Source organism: Anolis sagrei, chromosome 1, assembly GCF_037176765.1.
Source record: "Anolis sagrei isolate rAnoSag1 chromosome 1, rAnoSag1.mat, whole genome shotgun sequence".
Taxonomy (NCBI): domain Eukaryota; kingdom Metazoa; phylum Chordata; class Lepidosauria; order Squamata; family Dactyloidae; genus Anolis; species Anolis sagrei.
Window position 1 is genome coordinate 116,231,193 of NC_090021.1, and position 26,601 is coordinate 116,257,793.

Sequence of the window (26,601 nt, forward strand, 5' to 3'; positions counted from 1 at the left end):
AATGGTAAATTTACTACAAAAAAATAAAATTAAAACTTCTCAGTTTGTTATCTTGGCAACTCTGAAGATTTGGTTTTGTTTAAGAGGAAAAAAAATTGTTTATCTTCCAGTTACTAATATCCAGTCACTAGTGTTATTAAAGAAAGTAATGAAGCAAAGTATATATCACAACTAAAATTACAGTGCCAATAGTTAATTGGCTTAGGATAAGAGGCTCAGCTCCATGGGGATTAGTTTTTTTGTTGCCAAAGTTGATGGAAAGGTTATCTTCCTATCGGTTGAGTTATGATGGCATATACATATAAGCTAAAGGTGTCTATTTTCAGCATGAGTATGAATGAAGTCTTCATTTGTATATTTTCCAAAAGGGGCTCCAGACAACAATACTATATGTCTGATTTTCTCCTCAGCTAGGTCTCATACACTGGCAGGCTTCTCAGTCAATCCCTTACTATTGGACAGTGTCACTAAACCCTTCGGGTCAGGTTTCCTTTGTGACCACAGCACGCTTCTGACATAACGGGCTGCAGCTGCAACTCAGAATGAAAACAGTTAATCTGCCCTGAGACCCAGAAAAACAAGGCAAACATGCTCTGCCTGGGAAATGAAAGGGTAAGTTGCGACTGAAGTTTGAAATGATTAAATTATATCACTATATTTTACCTATGATGTGCATGGAGAACAGATGGTGGCCTGTCGCATTCATCCCCAGATTAGATGGATAAAGTCTAGGCCTTATGTTAGCTTGCACCTGTTCTCATGTTTATTTACGAGCAAAGAGTAACAGGTGAGGCAGTCTGGACTGTTGAAGGCTTGTTTGTTTAAACTATATCTTAAATGCACTTAGATTTGGCATTAATGTTATCAGGGAAGGCTTCTGGGGACTGTGGTCAATATAGCTAGCAAATAATGATGAAATATGGTCTTGTAATAGGATGTAATGGTGCAAATTCTCAGAATTCACCATCTTTGCTTCCCCTCCATCACCTCCCATAAATAAAAGTAATAATTGTTAATAGGCAGCAGGTGGTTGATGTAAAATGGGAGGAAACATATCCGGTAATTAGCAACTAGTTGCAATTTTTATTCTAGTTAATAACAATATTGTATTCTGATTTTTAGACTGAAATTGCTATACGCTCATCCTGTATAGTTGAAAGAGCTATTCCTTTCACACAATAACATAATTATCAGCTAAACAGGATGCAAACCTAGATGCAGGTCCATAATTTCAGTGTTAATATTTCCTTGTTTCCCATAAATGAAAACTAATTTCATACATTCATTATTTAAAAGGAACAAATGAAATTATATGTAAATCATTTTTATATGTGGGGTCAATTATAGAGATAAACACAAATAGAAGTATATACTCTTTTTTTAGTGAGAAAGTATGATACTTTAATAAATATATTATCCTTGAAATATTACTATTGCTGCTGCATTATAGAATAGATTTTTTAAGACAACATTCTCTGTGACTGTTTTCCTGGTTTGTGGGGAGAACCAGTTTTCCTTATGGAGACATCTTTAGAGAATTGGGTTACATACAGTCATTTCTCAGTAGAAATTTTATATGTTGCATATCTTCTTTGCATTCAATTAACTCTAAACACTGCAGGCAGTAATTAATCATAATTTCTAATTATATTTTTGAGTGATTTGTTTGTTGCTATTGTTAATTAGGACGAAGTTCTCAAAGATCTTGATGCAGTCAGTATGTCCATTTAATTATAGGTTAAAACCCCATTCTAAAATAATCAGCATGGATTACCATAACCATTGCCAGGGGGACTTCTAACATAACCATCTGTGGTTGGCTTCTGTTGGAAAAAAAGCACAACACAATTATGTAGAGAATGCTGTGTTTTTGCACTGTTGCAAAGGAGGAAAATTATATCATGCTCCAAGGAATCAATATCTCTACACACAGACAGATACATATAAATGAATATATCCCAACATTCCTCCATGAGACTTGGGGCTGGATACCTGTTCTTCTTCCCCATCATATCTTTGCAACAACCTGATGCAGAGTTGGACACTTTTATACTTTCACCTTGCTTGCAAAGCTATACGTGGTTCTGGGCATTTTGTACAACATTTATCCACTGCAACAAATGTCTCTGCAAATTAATATTGCTGGGTTAGTCTTGATCCAACAGTGATGGCAGTCTTAATTATTATATCCCTTCTCTGGCTTGTAATATGTATCATTTTGCAATACTGTTTTGTAAAAGCTTGAAAGCTCCTCATCGTTCTGAATGCACATGAAACACATGTACACAGAGAGAACAGATTACAGAGGGTTACCCCTATTACTATCCTACTGCTTATAAGCTTTCATCACTATCAAACTGGCAGCAGGGACAACAGTATGTTCTCTGCATTTGTATGCCTTTCCTTGCAATACTGCCAAGGTATCTGACAGTTTTGAGTTCAATGCCTTAGTCATATGGATAGGGCAATCACATTGTCCAATCTGCCAGGATTTACCCAGATTCTGCATTTCCCTATTTCCTGGTTATACTAGAATCTTCTCTGCATTGTTGTTGATTTTGGCATCTTTTGTACTATTCTTTACTCTCCAAGATTAGGATTAAAATAATTACAGTACAATAAAAACATACTTACAATTAAAGTGTCAACAATATTTAAACAATATGAAATAAATACAGGTAGTCCTCAAGTTATGAACAAGTTAGGTTCTGTTACTCTAAGTTTTTTCTTCAGCTGAATTTGTTAGTAAGTCAGAAAAGATACATTTTAAGTGTAACTCCAGTCAAAAATTTGTGTGTGTATATATATGTTTGTTTTTAATGAAAGAGCCTTTAAAAAGATGTTGTATTGTTCAAAACCTTTTATAAATTTAAGTACAGGCAGTCCCCAAGTTGCAAACATATGACTTAAAAAGAACTAATAGTTAAGAATGGTGGTGAGACACAGGAAGTGTTAGAAATCTATCCATAGGAAGGGAAATTCACTCCTAAAATAAACACCCACATGTCATTATGACAACTTTGGTTGTTGTTGTTGTTACTTCTATACAGACTGTGTTCAATAGGAAGGATGTGTTCTGAAAGAAGGAATGGAAATGCCAGACCAAGGAGGGCAGCCATTACAGTTAGTTGTACAGAGCAGAAGGATATAAGGAAAGGGGACAACTAGCACCCTATCCCTGTTGTTAAACAGATATAGAGTGCTAGTTGTCCCTCAAAACAAATAACCTGGAATGTCTTGGCAACACAATTTCTTGGTTGAAAATGGTGCTGGTGAATGCCAGGTTATAAATAGGAAGACAACTGCATTCAGGACTTGATGTAATTTGCTCTTTTAATACTTTGGGAATACTACAAGGTACTAAAATTCACCCACAGAAATCCCTGGATGAGAGTGCTTGCTTAACCACGTCCCCAGATACAAATCTGTGCCCTCACATCACATTTTCTGCAGTGTTACAGATTCTTGATATTAATAAAGTCGTGGTGCTATTTCACCCAATTCTTTTGTTTATAGGAGGCAATGATTTTTGGATTGATATTATTGTTGTTAAGCTTGAAGATAATCCCTTTACATACAGAGAGTACATAACTTTTTACCTAGATTTGGTAAAGACAACAAAATAGCCACATAGCCAATGTTTATTTGCATGTCTTCAAAAATTATGAAAAAAATAGAAGCAAATCTTGTTAGAGTGCATTCTCTCATGACATTTCTTGACAGATTTCGCCCCTCTTAATTTACTCCATTTGAAAGCTATGGGCTTTCTTTTCCAGAACATTTGGGCTCTTTTTTTTTTTTTTTGGCTTTCTGACTGGCACAGAATGTATACCAGAACTGGAAATGTGTAACGGATATCTGAGAACACTTCAAAAACTTGACAGAAATGCAAGGCAAAGCGGGGTTTTAAAAATCAATTTTGGAGCGCATTTCTGTGCCCACACCCCTAAAAAACCTCATGCTTTTCCTAGAACCCCCCTGCCCCCCCAAAAAAACCCCAGCCTTAAAATTAAAGAAAACTTACTGGTCCACCATTACACTACTTCAGCAGATCTCCTGTTACATAGAAATGATGTGCCAGGAGGCAGGGGAAGGGGCCAGGAATGATTGGGAGGTGGGAGAGGGGATGTCCTTTCACTTCTCCAGGGTCATGAAGCCTGAAAAACCAAGAGGGCGGTGGGGACTGACCCCTGGGTAGTCCCAGCACTACCCAGGGGTCAGTCCCCACAGGCCCAATACCTCATTAGACCCAGACCTTTCAGGAAGGACCGAGTTTAATGGGTATCAAATTAATTCAAATTAATTTACCTGCTTTCTTCCTACTTAATTTGCTTTTACCAGAGGCATCATTTGGATGCCCCCAATAAAAGTCCAAGAAGCTCCGCATTTTGGGACCTCTCTGGATGGGCCCTGAGAAACAAGTTTTTGTTGTTGTTGTTTTTTACTTTTGATATCTGGATTTGATTTTATTGCAGCATGGGCAGTGGCCCAACCTATTATATTTAGAAGTGAAACATAGCTTTCATGTAAAGAGAAAGCTAATTGCCTTGATTGAGTCTTGTGTATGGAGTAATTAATTGATTGTGTATTCCTGCATAGCAGGGGTTGGACTCGATAGCCCTGGTGATCTCTTCAAAGTCTATAAGTCTATGATTAAGTGTGTGTCTGCAATAGTCTCTACTAGACTTGTGCACAGATTCATTTAGGGCATTTCCTTCATCTTCTTTGGATGCCTGTAACAGCAAGGGCTCCACCGCCATAGTTCTTTGAGAGAGCTGGATTAAATGGCTGTCAGTCATTGCTCCTAATGCAAATTGTGTCTATTTAATGGAGTCAGCACCTCCTTTTTCAGTTGCATCTTGGCTCTAGAGAGAGGTGCTTCCATCCGATGGCCTTGCCACTTGTTCTCAGCTTTAGCTTTTGGATTGGCTTCTGGCCTGTCACTGACAAGTTGTTGTCTGAACATATCCACTTGACAAAGCTGGAGTGGGACATCATAACCCAGCGGGTCTCAGTGCTCCATCTCTTCCTGAAGGCAACTGAGTCTGGTGGTTCCTCTTATAGTGGTGCTGAAGGAACATCTGGAAAGGCTCAGGGAGAAGGGGTTGCATGCTTCAAAGACAGAAAGTGGTTGGGTACTTGACACCACAGGTGGGGAAGGTAGTGAATAACTTGACTGAATCTGCAGGCAGATGCCTTGACTCCTTCCTCTCCAGTATGTTGCCATGTGCCTTTAAGATATGGATTGCACATGGCACCCGTTAGCCACCATGTGCAATCCATATCTTAAAGGCACATGACAACAACTTGACAGAAATTTCCATAGATGATAATCTATATTCTAGCATTTTTAATTATTGGTATGAGATGGCTCTTGGATTTGAGGCTGCAAGGCAGAGAACTGTGGATTTTACTATTGTTCTTCAGTGCTTGGTGCTGAACTAGGAGCCAAGCAGGAGATCTCTGTTTTGGTTGAAAACTGTTGTCTGGATACTTCTATTTTTTGAACAGTACTATTCACATACTTTCTTCACCTTTTTAAAAGAAAAAATACTCAAAAACTTTGATTTGTGAATTCTGGAAACCGTCCCCCCACCCCTACATAATCATTGCCAGCAAGAGCAGATTTATGCAGCATATATGCCATCATACACTCATCGAGAGAGTAGCAAAGACATGATGATTTAATTTTTCCAATGATATATATGTGTTGCTGTTTTGCCCAGATTTACTAGTTATGATCCAATTGTCTCTGTCATTCAGATGAGCTGCACTAGGGCTCAAGTATTGGGAGATCATTTGGCTTTCGCCAACAAATGAAAACAACAAAAAACAAACAGGGGTCTCTTTTATTTTTCTAGATCTAAACACTCCATATGGAGGACCAACTTATGACAGCCCCCATCTCCAAAATAAAAATGTATAATGGCATTGTATATTACACTTCAAGCCTTCAGTCATTTTGTATAAAATCACTTTTATAAGGTTAACAAATCAAATGGACAGATGATCAATGTCAGACCTATTGAAAAACTGCCTGTGCAAACAGAATACAAGATTAGCTTCAGGTCTATCACTCAAGGCATTGATGTCCGTGTGTATATTAATGCATGACTTGGATAAGGCTTGTAAAAGTCACCTTGATCTTAAATGCGTTTCGCATGAATTTCACATTAAAGTGTGAAAGATATTTAAGGTTAATAAAATTTTCCTACTACATGATGGAGAAGCTGTTAATAGCTATAAATACACCTTGAACATTGACTTCCTGTATTAGTTCAATTATTGAAGCAATTATAAATCATAATTATTATTTGTTAAATTTAAATATGTAGGAAAAGGCAAGGATCTTTTTTCAAGACAGTTGTGCCTTGAGTATGTTGCCAGACTTCAGACACCGGAATGTTCATTACAAACTATTTTCTTTCTTGTGTCACATTCTCTGGAAGGATTTTTGGCTGTCATGGGAAGAAGGGTGCATTTGGATTTTTGTAAAAGATATTTGGGTCTGCATTTATTTATTTTTTAAAGTTTATTTCATAGCTTTTATAACATTCAATTCAACATCGAACCATGTCTTGAGAAATGATATCTAATGTTTCATACAATATCGAACAGTATCAGATACTGCTATAGTGTGAAATATACTGAATATATTTAGTGAAAAGAGGAATAGGTAGGTAGACTCAGTCAAGAAAGCCATGGGCCTGAGTGTGCAAGAGCTGTTGCTGATAGGGTGACTTAAAATCTCCAATTCACTATAGGTAAAAGTTAACTTGACAGCGGTTAACAACAATATTAGATATATCTTTATTGGTGACTGTTCCTATGTTGTAGGAGGTTTTGGGAGATTCAGCTACCTCTCCTCTCAGGTGGCAGCAAGGAAGACATCTAAACAAGTCTTTGCCTTTTTATGGGCCTAAACTTTTATCTTTTTTACATGTTTTTAAGCTGCACCTTATTTTAACTGGATATAAGCCCCTTTTGAGTTTTATGCAAGAAAAAAGGTGGCATAGAAATTATACAAACCAATACATTGCATTTAAATGTATTAAATGACAAATATTCTGTAATAAATTAATCTTATAAAATCTGCAGTAATCAGATTATTGATATTTGTTTTCCTGGAAGAGTGTATCCAATGGGTCAGATGAGTATGCCACTTATTACTGGTTTTCTACATTGTTTGAAAGGTATTCTAAAATGCTGAGAACCCATTTTTATATTGAACTTAGAGAAAAACGTCTTGCAGCAGTAGATAATAGGGGGGTGCAATTCAGCTAAACCCTGTATCGTTTTCGATGTTTGGATTTCAGTGGCCCACCAGTTAGTGTTTTTGAAGCCTCTCAAATTTGGGCAGGCAAAATTTTGTTTTTTGATCTGGCAGCTGAAAGATCAGTTTTCACTCCAGAAAGATCCAGTGCATTGGCGGCAATGAGGAAACTTCCCAAGCTCCCCTTTCCATCATTTTTAGGGCATCAGTCTTAAGAAACCAACTTTTCTGGCATCGTTTCTCCTCAGATCCTTTATTAAGATCTGAGTTTAAGGCATCAGACTTAAGCAATCACCCTTTCTAAGATCTTTCCTCCTTATATTGTTCCCTAACACCTGGGTTTAAGACATAAGACATAAGAAACCACCTTTTCTAGTATTGTTTTTCCTCATATCCATCAACAATACCTGGGTTTAAGGCATCAAACTTAAGAAACCACTCTTTCTGGGGTCCTTTATCCTTATATCATTCAATAACACCTGGGTTTAAAGCATCAGACTTAAGAAACCACCTTTTCCGGCATTGTTTCTCTTCAATACCCTTTCAATGAAGCTGAGTGGGAGTAACAGCACCTGAAGGAACATTTGCTCTTTAAAAAAATGATATAAATACCTCCTCATTTTATGGCAACTTTAAAATTTGCAAGATATCTCTACTCCACACGTGAAGCTTGCATCATTTGAAGGTCACCATCGACGGCAGTTTCTTAAGTGTGAAGAAAGTAACAATTTATTGCCATTTGAGTCAAAAAGTAAGGCAAGCAATGCAGAGATGTCATTGGCACTGATAATTTAGATCACCAACAGACTGCAGCATGATCCGCCTCTCTCAAAAGCCTGCTCACAATAGAAACAGAAACATGGAGGCCCAATTTGGCTAAAAGGCACATCATGGCTTTCTTCTGTTCTGATTGCCTCAACAGGCAGGGCTCAAAGGGAAACCCCATGCCAGCGCATGGCTGCCTTTGTGTGCTCCATGCGTAGCCAAATGAAACCAAAAGCAGTAGCGTTCAGCAGCCATGTGGTCTGTTGCAGCCAAAACAAAGATGGTGGCTGTGTCCATGCCATTACAACTGGCCAAAAGAGCTGAAAGAGTCGAATCAGGAGGAGCCTGTTTTGAAAAACAGATCTGACCACAGATCTCAAGAATTCTCAAGAAGAAAGCAACTTTTTGAGTATGGTCCCTCAGTAATGAGAGTTCACCAGCTCCTATGTACAATGTGTAGAATTCCAAATATAGGATGCTTGCAGAGGTGCATAGGAAAAGAAGCAAATCTGAAGAAATGAGAGGGCAGAGACAAACAAAGAACTAGCAAGAATTGGAACAGGGGAAGACAAGTAAAGGGAGAAAATAAGGAGGGAAAAGGAGAAGCAGAGAAGCTTTCAGACAGTATTTCTAGCAATCTGAAAGGTGAAGTGAGGAAAAAAGACTAGATGGGGGCAGGAAGAAAGCTGAAAGACAATGAGAATAGTGTGATTGTGTGCAATAGAAGGAAACAGACAAGCAGAAGACTGGGAAGGAGGAAGCAAAGAGGTAGGGAGACAAATGAAGAATAGGAGAGAAAAGTGGAAACTTGCAGACGGCAAGCAAACATATTGCCTATAAAGTGTAAGCAGGCATCCCACTCTTGCATTTTTTTGCATCACACTGGGGCTTGTTTGGGGTTTTTTTTTCCCCCTTTACCATGCTGGGGCTCCTCTTCAGCCACTGATCTGGACATATCCCATCAGATGATGCAGGATGCGGACTTGCCCCATTAGTGGGAGAAGTGGCAAGAAAGCATTGAAAGAAGCTTCCTCGTCCCTACGATGAGTCTCCCATCTTTTGGGTTTGCTCGGATGGAATCAACATGCAGTTTTTACACTTTCCCCTGTCTGATGGGGAAGCAACAGGGCACTGACACACCTTGCCTCAATTCTTCTTCCCTTCCCCATGTGATAGGAGAAAGAGAGAGGGTGTGTGCCTCATTGCAGGTTGGCATGTGTGCCTTCTGCTTCACCAGTGTGATGAGATGCATAGACTCCTTAGATTACACTATATTACTTCCTAGGTTACACTTAATGTACAGCAGTGTTCTGTGGTTTGTGTCATCACAATCCAGGACTCAAATTGCTTCCAGGATTTCCTATATAATCATCAACACAGCAAAATGAATTTCTTCAATACTACTTTGAACCTGAATTAAATGGTCAATGCAGATGGAGCCAGAAAACTTTACTTACCTATAGCAACCTCTTTTTATCATGATAAATTCTTGCAGAGCATCTCTGTAGCTCTTAGAATCTCCAATATGAGACTTAATGAGGAAACGTAGGCAAGGTGATGAGTTTTATTATAGTACAGCATTTAATTCAATTGTTGTACTATTCTCAGGGGTGAATATAGCAACAATTTCTCTGTTGAACTTGAGAGATGGAGTTTCAGCAGGTACTATTTGCTTTTGTCATTTTCCCTTATCCAGTTCCTTCCCCATATTACAGATTTCTGTCAGAGGAATATGAACAGTGTGGCATACCCACTGCAGAAATCTTCCCAGACTATCACATCATTTAGAAAAATGGTGAGTGGAACTCTTAAAGAAAAGTCAATTAAGAGAGTGGGGGCAATTGTCAAAGTCACAAAATTGCTATGAGGTACTCTACTTCCATATGTGCTTTTGAAAATATCCCTTTTGAGGGAGCTTCAAAAGCTCAGCTTGCACTATTCCATTGTGCTCAGTTCTTCTGAACAGCTGGTTGAAGTGACATAATGGGAGCAGCAATGTACTATTGAAAATGTTATCTTTGTTTTGGTACCTACATTGGAGTTGAATTTCTCTAGAAAGCTAGGTCACATACATTAGAAAGTGAACTATCTAGAAGAGAAAGTATGATCACATTTAATGTTAGAAGATTTGACTACCTGACATTCTTGGACATATTTCATTTTCTTTTCTATACATACCTATCAGGCTATTTGTCATTTTCCATAAATGTAAGTACGAAAACCTTTTTATTCTTACATAGGTAACAAATATCACCACATGTAAACAAAGAATCACAAGTTATTATGCATTCTGTCTCAATGCATAGTTCATGTCTGACTATAAATATGTATGCTCTATCATTGGATGACAGTTTAAGGCAAATGAAACCTTTAAACCTATAGGAATACAGGCTGAAAACATTTTAAACCATTACAAAAATGATAAACATGTTCAGATTTGAATGAAATTGTTTATTCCTAAAGGCTTTAACAAAAACTGTATCTTAACTGCATGTCAGATAGAAACCAGTGTTATTACCAACTGCAGAACATCTGCTTTGAACATGATTATATGGCAGTGGAGACACAGACAATCCAGTTCAAGGCAGACAATGTGGATTGTCTGATTTGATTATCTGGATTATTTGGCAATGTGGAAGGGACCTGGAACTCTAAGCAAAAGATGTCTTAGCAGAAAAGGCACTCTCCCACATCCTCATGCAAATAGTGCACCCTCTAAATTGCACTGTCGTCCAGCAGTTCTGAATCTTTGGGCATATATGTATATATATGGAGAGAGATTTCTATGAAAATCATGATCTCAGGCTGTCTACAGTTTTAACTATTATAGATTTATTGGCCTGCACTTATACCTGTGATGTACACAGTGTATTTCATTGCATAATAGTCACTCCTTTTTTTGGCTGAAGGGGGTGCAACTATTACATAGTTTTATGTACCAAAATAAGGTATTTTTACACTAAGTGAGCGGGTGAGTGTATTGCATTTCAGTATTTCTTGGTATTTGGGTTGAAATTTAATTAAACAAACACAAAGGAAGCCCTGACCATATTTACTTATAAAGAAATCTAAAGTTTTGAGTCTTTCAAGGTCAGGCCAAAATAACAGACTTGTAGCATATAGATAAATGATGAACAACTCCAAGGTCAAGAGTCCAATTAATGCAGAAAAGCCATGTACTACATGGCCAGATCAGGAACAAGAACAAATTATAGCCAAGGTTACAGTCCAATAGCCAGATGCTATGAGTTCACTTATCAGAGTTCATAAATCAAAGACCAAGAATTCAAGAGTACAAACCAAAATCAAGAGTTCCTAGGTCAAGCCAGTCAGAGGTAAAGACTGAAGTCAAGTCTATAAATTAAAGCCAGGAAATTAGTCCAGAACTCAGATTCTAGGATTCAGGATGCAACAGGGTCCAAAACAGGATTACAGGAGCAAAGGTCCAGAATTCTAACCCAGAGGCAGCACAGCCAAGGTCCAAGACAAAAATATGAAAGTACAGCATTGTCTGCTTCAAAGAGCTGCTCTTTTCCAGGCCCTTTTATCATGAGTCTTCAGTTGCCATCACAGGTAATCCCAAAAGCATGTGATGCTTTCCTTGAGGAGGAGGTTAGATTAACCCCTTCCAAGCTTGCTGCATAACTGAGAAACGTCCTCTTCTGCTGGCTCCAGCAGCAGCTGAGCCAGGCTAAACAAGCTACTGACCATGGTTGAGTGAATGAAGTGCCGTGCCTAAAGGGCAGGTAGGTGAGCAGGTGGACAAGCAAGGTGATAAATTAAGAATGTCCTTATTTTTTGAGGAAAGCAAAAATACTGATTTGGGGACTTCAAAAATGGGGATGCAACTATTGTATGGTGCCTTTATGTGATGAAATGTGGCATTTCCATTTTTCCCAGAGTTTCTGACACTTAGGGAAATAACTCTTCATATTTTTGTATTAGTGATGGAGAAAAATTTTTTTGGGTGTATCTAAACTGTAGAATTAATGCAATTTGACACTATTTCAACATGTATGGCTCAATGTTAGAAAACCCTGGCATCTGCACTTTTTAGTAGAGAGGGGCTAAAGACCTTGTGAACCTACAGCTCCCATGTTTCCATAGCAAGGCAGTTCAAGTTGGACCAAACAGCATGCCTTTTACAGTGTAGATCAGGCATCTTCAAACTGCAGCCCTCCAGCTGTTTCAGCATTCAACTCCCAGAAGCCCTAGCCAACTTGTTCAATGGTCAGGAATTTTGTAAGTTAGAGGTCCAAATAGCTGGAAGGCTACAGTTTGAGGATGCCGGATGTAGCTGAACCCTCAGTTTTTCTTGTATTTCTCCAAATCTCACCTACATCATTGTTTCATTATCAGCTTGTGAAATTTCATAGTTTTTCCCTTTCTGAAAGTCCCCAAGTTGGTTCGTGCAGTTTACTCAAGTAATGCCATTCTTTCTTCTCCATTGGCTAAGGTGTTTTTGTATTTTTTCCTCTCTTTTATTTGCTTTTTTGTCATTTAATTTTAAATATATCCTCGTAATTTTGTGCACACTTTATTTCTCCAAAATGCCCTATCAGTCCCACAAATGTGCAAATGTTCAAAACAAGATGCACATCTTTTAGCGATAAGTTTCAAGAGATGCAAAAATGTTATTTTCATCGTGACTGATGAGTTTAATATATCTTTTCATCCTTAATATTAATTGCAACCATCACACACAAACACATACTTTATGGAATAGATTATGTATTAATATTTTGATTTTATTGTCTGAATAGCAATAACTTTTTCATGTTTACTCTATATCATGTAAGCCTAATTGGACAAAATAGCCACATTTTTCACATATAACAACTACAACTCTCATTATGCTTTCAGAATGTCCTTTTATGTTATATGATGTGTGACCCATATATCATATTAATGCTTCAAAAATAGATTCCAAATTTCATCCCCTCTGTCTAGCCAGTCTTAGTTATTCATTTTGTGCTTAAAAACAAGAAAAGAAAATCTCTAGACATTTCATCATTAAAATGCATATGTTCTTATTACTGAAAAATCACACAGATGAATCACTCCCTCCTCTCTCAACAACATGTCTATATAATTCATGTCTGTAACCCAAGAAACAATTTATTTTTATTCATATTGTCACATTTTGTATCTGTGAGGGTTGGATCAGTGCATTGGAAATTACAGGCTGATTTATGACATTAAGATAGAAAAAATGATGGGTGTTGTGACCTTGGCACACACCTAACCTACCACAAGATATTAAAGATAGTTACAGGAGAAAAATGCCTTCAATTCTAAAAGAAAAAAGTCAACCCAAGAGACAATGTGTGGGAATTCAGGTCAATATTAATATTAATATTTATTTTAAAATAATTTCAAGTTCAACAACTTCTTATCATTTTTTCATCATATTGGTGAAACTAAACCAGTGCTTCTTAACCTGTGGGCCATGGACTATCAGCGGGCCATGATGTGGTCTAGAGCTGATGTGGTCTATCCAATGCAATTTTTTGAATCAGCACCCCAAACTGAATCTAAAGTTGACCAAAAACTGATTCGTAACCCTTTTCATACTAATGTGGGAGAGTGGTCCCTGGTCAAGTAGTCACTGGTGAAAGTGATCCCTGGTCAAGTGGTCCCTGATCAAAAAAAGGTTGGGAACTACTGAACCAAACACTTCCCTTGTTTGACTCAGTATTTTGCATGTATCCACAATCCCAGCACTGGTGTTCGTCATGGTCATGGTCATAGTTTTAGAAGAGGATGTCAGTGCAATTTTACTATGTGGGAAATTAGGTTGAAATAAGCTAAAAGCCTACAATCATTGCAACATAAACTATGGATATATACCTGAAGTGTTTGGGAAATATTATGGTTAAGCAAAGAAATCTATTGGTAAGGGAATTTTAAGGTTGCATATATATTCCCCCACACCCCCAAAACAGCTGTGCCGCCATTTCAAAAAAATGAAACAAGTTCCCATACACATTTCTAACCATGTAATCCCCAGTTCCTGCCTATTGTTATGTTCATATCTAAGGGAACAAGGTGCTGGATTGGGTCAAGTTTCAGGTCAATATCAGAACAGTTTAATATTGTTAATCAGAACAGTTTAATATTGTTCAGACAAAACTGATGGCCAGACTTAATATGGTGCTTCCTATTACCTCTAGTGTTTTAGAGTTACACATTTAGCTTTATAGGGAATAAAAAAGCATGTGCTTTCTCCCTGCCTTGTAAATTGGAAACAATTAGGCATGCCTAAGGATTATATTGTTTTTCTATGAGAACTTTCTGGAAAAATTCAATGTTGTGGAAGTTAAGCTCAAAGGTTCTCCTTTTCAGATAGAGTGCATAGTTCTTAAGAATGTAACTTTACATACCTGTGCATTCAGGCATATCTGTGGTGTCAAATTAGTGTGGCAACTTTTTTCCCCTGACAGACACCTGATTTTTAACAGCTTCATGGCAGGCAGGAGCAATATGTTTCCCTCCATATGTCTAGTAGTATAATAAAAATTGGAATACCTGTACGCATTGAATTTGATCAAGTTAGGCATGTGAAAATGTTTTGGGTTTTTTTGTAATAAAATTACACACAGAGAGATTGAAAAGGACAATGGACAACATTTTCCAAATGTCTGATCTCCATGTCCTAAAGCAGATACTATACTCTCAACTCATGAATAGAAAATGGAATGTTGGTGGACAGGAGAAGAGAGTTAAAGATGGGCTTAAAGCTAACCTTAAAAACTGTGGCATATAGATTACAAGAAGTGAGAAGCCCTGGCCTTTGAGCGCTCTTGCTGGAGGTAGGCTGTTACTAACAGAGCTGTGGAATTCAATGAGGCATAAATATAGCGCAAAAGGGAGAAATGTGTCAAGAGGAAGACACATCAAGCCAACTCTTGCCGTTGACCGCCTTCCATCTGGAAACCAATGTCCTCTCTGTGAAAGAACATGCAGATGAAGAATAAGTCTTTACACCACCACCAAGATCCCACATTTGTAAGGCAATCATACTCTGCTGAAAATTATAACCGATTATATTGATTATTAAAAAGGACCAACAGTGGAGAGATACATGTGTTTTTTAAGAAGAAAATGTCAATATGAGAGAAAGACCACTGATAAATTGATCCATCTCTAGAACAGGCTGAAATATATTTCCAAGCTGTTGCCATGCTAATCATTTTAAATTTGAATATGGGGCTTGGGGCCAGAGTATCTGAAAGATAACCTCCTGCTTGAAATGAGATATTTTTTCACAGGAGCATTGCATGTTCCACAAACCTGAGAAAATAGAGTTGTGCAGGGTTTATCTGTGGCAACACTGCAGGTGTGGACCTCACTCCCAAAGAAAGTCTGGCAGGTTCCATCCTTATTGAGTTCCTAACTAGCAGTCAAAACAACATTATTATGTTATTATTGTGCCCTTTTTTTGAATAATATTTTATTTCTGTATAGTTTTCTTGAGGAAATGTGGTAGGTAGACCTTTTCATACTTTGTCATTATCAGGTAGCATTTTGCACAAGCACTTGTGGATAGAAATAACCATGTTCAAGCAAAGATTCTTATTCCACATTCAACTCCCAGTTCAAGCTACCTATCAAACAAATCAATTAAAATAGAAGGAGAATGAAAATGAACAATTTGTAAGAAATTTGACAGGCAGTTTAAGTGATGTTATTTAAGCAATTACTTCTAAACAATGAGCCAATGAGAAAATAGGGGACCAAACCCCAGTCCCCAGTTTTGTAATGTGTTTACAAAAACTTGATGATTTAGTATGTATGTTGTAAAAAAGATCAGCGAACGCTTGGGCAGGGGGGACAAACAATCCCACCGCTGCCACCAGTGTAACAAAGATAAACTTAATCCTGGGCAGGGGGGCACAAGACAATCCCACCGCTGCCACCAGTGTAAAAAGTTTAACGTTCAGCTGGACACAACTTTCACAAGGATAAATGGCTGTGACAAAGGAGGAAAGACTCTCTTATCCCACCTCAGCAATATTATTAAGTGACCAACTGATTTAACGATGTTAATTACTGATGTAATTGGTAGTTTTGCCGCCACCACCTCAATTAATGTCTGAGGAAAACATAAGTGTGAGTGTGAAAATAGGTAAAGTCTGTTCAAGCCCTAGGTGCTTCTTTTATGACTGCTTCTTTCGCTGACTGGACTGAAATAGATTTATCTTTAGACTTGCTGAGATCTGATGATTGTGACAGACCGAGGCAGACACCAGTTTAAGATGAAATAAGCAACAGGTTTATTTAAACTTGGTGAACAAATCAACTCTTAAAAAGAGTGGTAAAAAAGCGTAATGCGTTTCAGAGGCTTAGCTGGTTAGACAATCTTTCCTTAGATTGGCAGTCTTTCCTTAAAGACTTTAACTTTTGTTCCCCAGTGAGTTCCTTGCCTCACACTGGCCACTACACTGACACAGTGTGTCCTTGAGAACAGCCCACTGACTGCCTCACAGAGCAAAATAGGCTTTCCTTCACTGACCCTACTCTGTACAGTGAACTAGGAACCTTTGCCTTTCCTATGCTCTAACCCTCAAGGCTCACTTCAAAAGTTCTCCCTGTCTAAATTCCTCTCAGCTCCCTCTTCCTAAATATACTTCTTCACTCTACGATGTTTTAAAGCCCTTCTCCTCAGCTTGTCAAAAAGACACAGCCTTTTTCCCTCTAAAACCTAACTCCTCCCCTGACTGCTCTAGCCAATCAGGAGTCGGCTGACTCCTCCCTCTTGCCTCTTAGCTCTCCTGCCTATCTCTCAACATGTCAGCTACTGACTTTCCAGGCTTCGGCCTTCCTGGCAAAAGGTTAGATTCATGACATATGTACAATCAAAAAGTTATAGAAGAATGTTTGAGGTTTCTAAACACAAAAATCCTATGGATATGGGTTCATTACCACTAGCCAGAACTAAGGAAAGACCAACATGACCTGAGAAGGTTTTCTTGTTTTGTTTAAATGAAAGAATAGACAAAATCTTGGAAAAATTACCCCTTGGACATAAATTCCAGAATCCTGTAACCAGCATGGTTTGAGAAAGAATCTAGACTATGGGTTTTTAAAGAACATCTGGTTTGGGTTGTACTTTGTTTTGTCTCATATTCGATGGCCCATAGCTCAATAGTAAAACAAATATTTTGTTGGGAAAAGACCCAAGCTTTAAATAGTGCATCACCATTGATGGACTTTATGGTGGCAGATTAGGAAAGATTCCCTTCTCAAGGTACTATAGAGCCATTGCCACTAAACTATACAACCTGGGTCTGTCTCAGGTTAAAGCAATATCACAAGTTTGAGCCAGATTTAGTTTGACTAATTTCAGTCTTATTGATTTCATTGGATGTACTCTGTCTAAGTTTGGATCCAATGGCACCTACTTGTGCATGCCTTCTCAGAGTGGCAGCCACACGTCTTTGAGGAAAAAAATGGGTTAGGTGGACTTTAAACCTAATGGATGAGATAGGTAATAATGAATTAAAAATCATTCATGTCACCAGAAAAAGGTGACCAAAAAACTGCCCACAATATGTATCAAATATTGCATTTTTAGACTGAAAGGCAAAGGGAAGAAAATACCTGCTTTTAAATAAGCCAAATGTGTCATCTTTGCCAAGTTGTTATTATCATCTCCATTTCCACTCAATGCTAGGCTAAATTAAACAGCTTGAGTCCCCTCACCATCTTCATGTCCATGAATTAATTTGCATAAGTAGCAGCCTTTATCACTTATGCTACAGTCTCTGTGTATGATAATTCACTGAGATGAAAGCATAGATCGTCTCCTTGTGATTGATATGATATGTCCAAGCAGTCACTTCCCTTATGGCATTTGAAGAGGACAGTGGATGACAATATCAAGATTATTAGGAGAGCAGGTTTAATTTTGTACCCTGTCAAAGCTCTGCTGTAATCTCCATCACGAGAAAGATTCATGTTGTACAATTTCCTTTTCTCATTATCATCACTGTCATGAGAACGAGACTCTGAATTTAATTGGCTTGTGTAGTTTTTGCAGTATAACTGGGTAGTTAATGGTCATTACCCTAGCAGTTTGTTAGTCATTTTAAACAAAAAATATTGGAATTGTGCCAATATATCATTCATCATGAGAAGTGGTCAGAAATAACCAATTAAGCAAAAGAGAGATTGGTTGGCATTGGCATCCTAAACTAATCCACCTAAAGTTCTGGGTCTGTTACTGCTTCACATTCACAATCAAAACACTATTTACCCAGTCATAGACACCTCCCAAACACCACTCTAAATTTGGTAGAGTTGCTTCTAGTGATGGAAATGTGGAGCACAGACATTGGGTGCTTCATGATGATGTGGCTAGTTACCTCCCACGCTACCCAATGAATAACAAAGAACTTGTTGCACTGTGGCTTAGAGGTGGGAGGAAGTGGCCCATGTTATATTGATGTGCCCCACTTAGCCATACCAGAAATCTCAATGGTTTGGTGTGGCTTCCTCAAGTATGAGGTGGATTATAAGTGTCAGTGTAGAATCTTGGCCAATACTGATAATATATTGATAAGATAATGGACACCCAATTCTGGATATGAAGATCCTTTTGTGTGTTTGTTTCAATATATTTTATATTCTTACGATATTGTGTGATTGGCATGTATGGAATGAGACCAGTAATTTTATACATTGGTCTATGAGAAAATTATATATTTATAAGTGAAAAGAGAATGAAAAGGCTTTTAAGCAATCTTCAGTGCTGAACCGACTTGAGAATAAGCCGAACCTTGGGATCAGGCTTGCTTATATATTGGTATGTCCTTGACTCACAACTCAAAACCACAATGTTTGTGTCATGATGCTATATCTCATTTTTGCCTTTTCAGGGACTGTACATGTTGGTTGTTCTTTGCAACAGTTCATCTGGTGATGCACCTTCAGGGCTAAATTGCAACAACCATGCAGTCAAAAAAGTAGTGAAAGTTACTCTTTATTAGTTTCTACACTTTGCACCAAAGTTTTGTGAAGCCACTGGGAGAGATCATCCGGAGTTTTGAAGTTTGATGTTATCTGTATGCAAATGATATTCAACTAATCACTTCTTTCCACCTGCTATTAAGGAGGCTGTTCAGGTGCTGAACCAGTGCTTGGTGGTTGTGATGGTCTGAATGAGGGTGAACAAATTGAAATTGAATCCAGAAAAGACAGAGGTACTCCTGGTCAGTTGTAAGGCCAAGCAGGATATGGAGTTACAGCCTGTGCTGGATGGGGTTACACTCACCCTGAAGACATGGGTTCGCAGCTTGGGAGTCCTCCTGGACTCACCACTGAGCCTGGAACCACGAGTCTTGTCAATGGCCAGGAGAGCATTGGCACAATTAAAGCTTGTGTGTCAGTTGCACCTGTATTTTGAGAAGCCAGACTTGGCCATCATGGGCCACACTCTTGTTACATCCCGTATAGACTACTGCAATGCACTCTACATGGGGTTGCCTTTGAAGACTGTTTGGAAGTTTCAAGTGGTCTAACAAGTACAATTTAGCCTATAAAGCCCTAAACAATTCTTTTCCAGCTTACCAGTCTGAACGTATCTCCCTCTATGAACCATCTCGGAGTTTAAGATTGTCTGGGGAGGTCCTGCTCTTGGTTCCACATCCTTCGCAGCTGTGGTTGATGGGGATAAGGGACAGGGCCTTCTTAGTGGTGGACCCTTGGATATGGAACTTCATCTCCCACAAAATCAGGCCAGCTCCGTCCCTCCTGACCTTCAGGAAGCAAGTAAAAATATGGCTCCAGGACCAACCTTTTGGGTAATATTGCTGGGCAATAAGTAAAGTAGACTTACGTGCAATAATGACCAGAACGGCTTTCCTCAGATTACGTAATTTTAAAAAATTGTTTAATGTTTTATTGTTTTTAATTCTATTTTAATGTACATGTTTATTTTCTATTTTCTGTTGAGGGCATCAGATTGCTGCCGATCATAAAGCTTCTCTGAGTCCCCTTCAAGGTTGAGAAGGGCAGGATATAAATATAGTAAATAAATAAATAAATAAATTTGTGATTGGATTTTGAAAGGGCTGAAAGAGTTATTTTCTTAGTAAAATACAAAGATATCAATGTTACAAGTACACTTCCTCTCTCTTCCACAGGAGCATTTTCCTAACACTGAGAACTTGAGAGTGATGTTTACAACTATTTGCCAATAATACTCATTTTTTTGTTAATTACCAATTTATGTGCTGTTTCTTAAACATAAAATGTGGTATCTGAGGAAGAAATAACATGAAAACAATAGAGAGAGGTAACCAGACCACAACAAAGAAGTGAAGTTGAACATGTTGAACACCACAAAAAATACAAGTTGAAAATAAAGCAATTGTTTTATTCAAAACTAACAATCCATATCTGTGAAATGACACAATCAGATTAGGTAATCCTTGTAGGTAAAGGTTTTCCCCTGACATTAAATCCAGTCGTGTCCGACTCTGGGGTGTGATTCTCATCTTCATTTCTAAGCCAAAGAGCCGGCATTGTCCGTAGACATCTACAAGGTCATGTGGCTGGCATGACTGCATGGAGCGCCATTACCTTCCCACCGGAGCGATACCTATTGATCTACTCACATTTGCAGGTTTTCAAACTGCTAGGTTGGCAGAAGCTGAGGCTGACAGCAGAAGCTCATGCTGCTCTCCGGATTCAAACCTGTGACCTTTCGGTCAACAAGCTCAGCAGCTCAGCACTTTAACCCACTGCACCACCAGGGGCTTCTTGTAGAGGAATGCAAAGAAAAATGTTTTAAGCTTCTAGAAGGTTTCTGTAAAAATGCATCCAGGGATTTCTTCTTTCACTAGTCTCAGATTTTCTCATGTTTATCATTTTGATGGCCAATGTGGTGTCCGAAATCTATGAGATATAATGCAGTTTTATACAACTTTAACTGGGGTCCCTTCCACACAGCTGAATAAAATCCCACATTTTCTGCTTTGAACTGGAATATATGGCGGTGTGGATTCAGATAACCCAGTTCGAAGCAGATGTTGTGGGATTTTCTGCCACAATATTCTGGGTTATATGGCTGTGTGGAAGGACCCTGAGGAAATCCATCATGGTGTAGTAGTTTGGGGACTGAACTAGGACTGCTTCTACACATTCAACAACACTTTAACTGCCATGGCTCAATGCCATGGAATCTTGTGATTGGTGAGGCACCAATATTCTTGGGTAGAGAAGGATAAAGTACTTGTAAAACTATAGTTACCATTATTCCATAGCTAGGGCACTTAGAATGATGTCAAACAGCATATATTATACAGAGTGTGTTTCAAAATATGTGTGCTTCTATAACTCTCCATCATTTTCCCACTGTTGATATTACTAAGAATATCTTTCAGCTGGACAGAGGAAGAAGACAAAAAGCGGAGTGAAAAAAAGAGCATCCAAGATTTTGTTAACTGAGGTTAGGATCAATACTTTATGTAGCCTCCCTGAATAACCTCCAGAAACCCTTCCATACTGTCCTTTATTCTAAAATCTGATCCCAGATTATCTGTTTTAAACTCGAATTAATGAGTCCCCATTGCCAGATAACCCGTGATAAACAGATAATCTGGCATCAGATTCTGGGATAAAAAGTAATGTGGAAGGGCCCACAATGTGGACTCATTGTAAAGTCATAAGGGTTGTTTTAGTGATCCCAAAATCTCTTGTCTTATTCAGTTTTGGATTTGAAATCCATCCAAAGAAAATGAATATCTCTGGTAAGATTATTTGGGTTTTCTCATATTTTTAAATTCTCTAGATCAGTGGTTCTCAACCTGTGGGTCCCCAAATGTTTTGGTCTTCAACTCCCAGAAATCATAACAGCTGGTAAACTGGCTGGGATTTCTGGGAGTTGTTAGGCCAAAAACATCTGGGGACCCCAGGTTGAGAACCACTGCTCTAGATCTTCATTGATCAGCAATAAATTAAACTCATTTTTTTCTGATGCAAATATGTCCTCATTATAAGTAATGTGGCATATATTCATGATACTGTTTTATCTACATAAAATAAATTACACAAAATTATCAAAACTAGAATTATTTTGCATGAAAAAAATGTTTTTAAGAAAAATATTTTATCCAAGCAAAAAAAAAACCAGAGGGTTTTTTTTTTGCTTAACCACAATTTTCACTCAAAAATCCAAAAATTGAAAGTATTCACTCAAAATTAAGATAAAATTTAACATAAAAATTGTGCAAATTTTCTTGCAACTTGTTAAGATGGATCAAATATATATTTTTCTCATTAAGGATAAGAAAAGGTGGTATGGAAAGTAGAAGTCAGGGAAAACAGATGCCTTTCCTTCAGCTGTTATAAATATCTGGTGTGTGTGTTTTCCTGCAGGGAAAGTTCGGAATCAGGCCCTTGAGTTCTTTCCAAGAAAGATGTATTTCTTCATAAATTTATTTCTTGTCGGCAGTTGAGTGATTTTACCACTTTTCTCCTTAGTAAAAGAAAATAATCAAAACCTGCAGTCTTCAAAAACTACCTACCTATAGTTTGGGACTAATTTGTGGTGAGTTATGCAAAAAAGAAAAAAAAATGGTTTGTGCTAAAAACAAAAAGTCTCACTGGCATTGTCCACACAGTATAAATTCCAGATTGTGAGGATTCTTACTCATCTAGGCTTCTTCTTGTCATTTGTAATCTCGTTTATTTCTACCATTTTTTCAAATATTTCTGAATATTCAATCCATTCTTCCTAGAGGGTTCAAAAGAAATATAACTGAGCACAGTCTTAATATTTGGATAGGATTTGAAATACACATAATTGTTCTTTATGATCATGATGATCATGATGTTGTTATCTTTACCCACTTCTCCTCATGGCTTGAGGTGGGTTACAACACTACTAAAACACATTATCAAAACACACAATCATTTAAAACCACTCCATAAAATGAACATATTAAAACATATTAAAACTTCTTCATCAATAGATATTGCATTTTAAAATATCTTGATGTCTTACTCGTTTTAAGAATGTTTGACTTAGGGTCTTTGTGTTTATATATTATTCAGTTTCATTGTTTGACTTGTTTCATAATAGAAAATATCGAAACAATATTCAGGTAAGTATAGATTTCTGTAGCTGTTCTGACAAATCTATATACACATAATTAATCAAGATAATCTCTCCTCAGCAACACTGTACTAGTCAGCTATACACATACAATAGTTTTCAAGTCACCAATGATTTTTCTAAATGCCTAAATAAGTATAATCCACTGACTTACTTTACAGTTCATTGGTTCCTGGCATGACAAAGCAGCATGCCAATAAACAGCTTTATTCAGACAACCTAGTCTGCCACAAAGTACTAGGAGTTCAGCTAGAATATCTGCATTTAAAATTAGTCCATGGACTAAGGCAGCATCAGGATTTATCTCTTGTTTTGACAAACAAACCTAAACTGGATAAATAACATTATAGTTTTGCTCATCTTCCAGAAACAACTGTACATTGTGTGGCTTAAGATCAAGTAGAAGAGGTCATTCTGTGAGAAAGTTTGAACAACAGACCCTGCCCATGTGAATGCATTGTCCATAGGATAAATCCAATAAGTGAATCCTACGGCCATTCCTCAGCATCAGCATACTGAATCTTCTATCAGGTGCAAGGGTCCCAGACCTTCTAAGGTATAACTTACATCAGGCAAATCCTATAACTAATAACTGTCTTTATGCTGTAGTGAAATCCATCATCATTTTAAAAACAAAAATAGTTTTCTATATAGAAAACCTTTTTTTGTTCTGCTAAGGAATCCAAATCAGAACAGTGAGCTTGAAACATACATGAAAGCAGACTAATCTTCAATAAACTTCACAAGGCAGTGTTATGTTGTAGATCAAGAGGTCATAGTTACAAAGGTCGTTTAAAGTAATCAATTCTTCCAAGAGGGCTTGTCTACACTGATCTTATACCCAGTATCAGACCAGAAGTCACTTCTGGGGGTCCAGATGGCATACAGGATTTTCCAATCTATAATGTGGGGTAACACCAATAGACATGGTTTGGAGAAGTTGGGGAATGCTCTGGAGTTCAGTAAAACTTTGGGTCAGCCCTGCACTTGGGGTGAATATGGACTTTTAAACCAGGTCTGAATCAGTCCATTGCCCACACTGTGGGCAAAGGGGTATTGCCACCCCCTTTCGGTACTCTATTTATTTACTTATTTACCATATTTGTATACCTCAACAATGCAAGGGAAAGGGGATGGATTGGGAACATGTTGTGATTGTAGTGACACATGTCGAAAAAGAGAGGGGTAGTGTCAACAAAGGCACCTGGCAATAGACAAGGGCTCTCCAAAGCTTTCTAGCCTGCTGCAACAGCAACAGGGATGGTAGGCCAAGGAAGGGATATTTACTTATCACAACATATTTGGCATTTTTTTTCAGTCCACCATGACTCTCTTAGAAATTGAAATGGTTTGAAAGTCCAATTTCAAAACCCAATTTCAAAATCTAAGGCCATACTGGAAGTTCTACAAGGATGGAATCTGCCTCACATTTATTGGAAAGGAATTGGGTAACTAGCTACTGTGGTGCTACAAAGGAAACCCTGCTTTATATGCTCATTATCATAGACTCTCAGGCTGAAAGGACACACAGAAGGTGTACAGGTCAGAACATACAACTTCGTTTGAAACAAATTTGAAGCCAATGCAGCTGGATTAAGACCAGACATATGGGGTTTCTGAAGCCATACAGACAACTGGCAACTCCATATTGTATCTCCTGCATTTTTATTTCAGAGATTTCTCCTTGAATTGTGTGTGGCGATATTTTTGATATTGTGCAAGAGGATTGTTCTGTGGTTACGCCATCACTGAATATAACATCTGTTTAACATCACAGTGTGAAGATACTATATTGTTATAGATTATGTGCTCAGCAATGAAAGGCAAAAATAATGATGAAGACTAATTCTGCCATCTCCAGGGAGATACATTGCTGACACACTGGCTAAAAATGGGCAAAATCTTTCCTGACCAGAAAAACTGCTTGGCCTTCCTGGAGCAATACAAGATCCAAGACCAAAGCTGTGAACCTGGTCCTTAAGATGGAATGAAATTCCACCAAGAAGATATTGTGATTATTTATTTATTTCCAGCATTTCTACCCCATCCTTCTCAACCCCCGAGGGGGGACTCAGGACGGCTCATGCTCAGCAGCAATTTGATGCCGCAGCATACAAGTAAATACAACAATATAACATCATTTTTTAACAATAAACAAATAATTAAATTAAAACAACTAAAATAGTTGTCAACCATATAGCCATTCCAGTCCAATTCCACATCCAAAGTGCTATTATGCCTTCTGTCCAAAAGCCTGGTTTTTTTTTGTTTGTTTGTTTTTTTGTTGTTGCCCAGTCGAGCTTTTGCTTTGTCTGGACAAAGTTTCAATATTTCAGTGCACATTCATTCTTTTCAGAGCATCCAGATAGCAGTTCATGACTCATATCAACTCCTTAGAATCACTCAAGGAAGAACAACAATGTTGGGCAACAGTGACATCGCACGAATGATAAAATATTTCAGATTGGCATGGGTTGGGATAGTGCAAAAATGAACGTGCTCTGGAAAAAATGTAATAAATTATATTTGGCTTCAAAAGAGAAAACTTATCTAACAATAGTAAAAAGTGAAATTCAAATAAAAATCAGGAGTTTCTGGAAAAGCACAATTTTAGAGGCAAAAATATATATCATAGGTCAGAAAATTCAGTGTAAAGGGGTTTTTCTGTGTGTGTCAGGAGCGGCTTGAGAAACTGCATGTTGCTTCTGGTGTGAGGGCATTGGCCATCTGCAAGGACATTGCCCAGGAGACACCTAGATGTTTGATGTGTTATCATCCTGTAGGAGGCTTCTCTCATGTCCCTTCATGGGAAGCTAAAGCTGAGATGGGAGCTCACCCTGCTCCCCAAATTCGAACCACCAACCAGGTGGTTAGTAGTCCTGCCAGCACAAGCATTGCACCACTGGGAATAATCTTACATTTAATCAAAGGGTAATCTTACATTCAATTAAAGGGTAATCTTACATTTAATCAAGATTTTATGTTCACCAGGAGCATGGATACACATACACACCTCAGTGGTCTCCCCAAATCCACTTGTTTAATGGTATCTAGTCTACCAATATTATCCCCAAATGCAGTTCTTTAATTTTCTCATATAAGGGATTTTAAAGAGACTGGAACTAAATCAATTGAATTGATTGAATTGCAGTTTGTAGAAGCTACATTAAAATGTTCAATAATCTTCACAGATGAGACCACCTAATACTGCTGCAATCACACTGGCATTTATTTGAAATGCTCAACAAGTCATTGTCATGCTATACATTTTTATTCCATTTGTTAACTAGATTATAGTGTAATTTTAAACACATTTATTAAAAAGGACTTTCAGTGAGCAAAATTAGACTTAACCCTTCCTGTGGTTTATGACCAAATACCTTTAAGTAGAATTTTTATGCACTTTTATCCATCTTTCATCAGAAATGAGATCAGGGATTTC

General features: G+C 37.9%; 1 protein-coding gene across 3 annotated transcripts in view; it reads left to right on the forward strand.

The window, feature by feature from the left end:
* The first annotated feature begins 370 nt into the window (after positions 1-370).
* EYS (eyes shut homolog) overlaps positions 371-26,601 on the forward strand; it is a 1,026,188-nt gene continuing 999,957 nt past the window's right edge. For all 3 annotated transcript variants that reach the window (XM_067468024.1, XM_060752827.2, XM_067468032.1), the window contains exon 1: positions 371-612. The gene's annotated coding sequence lies outside the window, so the exon portion shown is untranslated. The remainder of the gene's footprint in view (positions 613-26,601) is intronic.